Below are 969 nucleotides of genomic sequence, written 5' to 3'. Positions count from 1 at the left end.
AAGCACAGTTTGTGTACCTTCGCCATAACATTCAGTAGTCCTGATGTTTCACCTACATATATAAGTATTGCAATGACTACATTTGATCTCATATGCACTATTTCGTTGTTCCTCATTTTGTATTAAATCTTTGATTTTTACTGACTTGGATCTTAAGATATTGTTGGTTCAGAAGGATACTCCTTCTGATCGTTTCTGAAGTTTCTTTATGATATGAAATATTTATAATCTTAACCCATTCTTTCAGTTTATCTTTTTCCTTACCGTTTAGGTCTTCTTTCTTAATTATTCTTTTCATAAAGTTCATAGAACAATAATCCATAATCAAAGTGAACGTAACTAAATTCATCTCAGTTACTTGGCTCAGTGACGACTTCTTGAACTCCGTTATCATATTCTTGGCCACTGAATTCAACTTCCTTCTCAGGTCCCTCAAGAAATACCCTTCCACGGTGTGGGCAGCCGGGATTGTTTAAAACCCGAGAAAGACTGACTCGCGAGGAACAGGCCGGTTTTCGTTCTGGTCGAGGATGTATTGATCATATCTTCACCCTTCGCCAAATGTTAGAACACCGTCATACTTATCGCAGGCCAACAATCGTAGTGTTTCTTGATATCAGGGCTGCCTTCCATTCGTTGGACAGGACTGTTCTCTGGGATTGTCTATCGAAGAAGGGTGTGCCTGAGAAGTTCATTAACATCTTAAAGACCCTAATACAAACACCTCAGGCAGAGTGAGGGCATACAACCACCGTTCTCCATTGTTCCATTCAAGCAGTGGGGTTAGGCAGGGTTGTCCAATCTCAACATTCCTCTTCAACTTTGCCATCGACGACATTCTGGAAACAGCTCTGATGGATGTAAGTAATGGCGGTGTGGATCTGTTGCCTGGAGAAAGACTTCTCGACCTTGAGTATGCAGATGATATTGTCTTACTGTGTGATAATGCCCAAGCCATGCAATCCGCAC

The sequence above is a fragment of the Schistosoma mansoni genome, chromosome W (assembly GCF_000237925.1).
Source record: "Schistosoma mansoni strain Puerto Rico chromosome W, complete genome".
Classification (NCBI taxonomy): domain Eukaryota; kingdom Metazoa; phylum Platyhelminthes; class Trematoda; order Strigeidida; family Schistosomatidae; genus Schistosoma; species Schistosoma mansoni.
The sequence above is the reverse complement of the archived record's forward strand: the minus strand, read 5'-3'. Positions refer to the sequence as shown.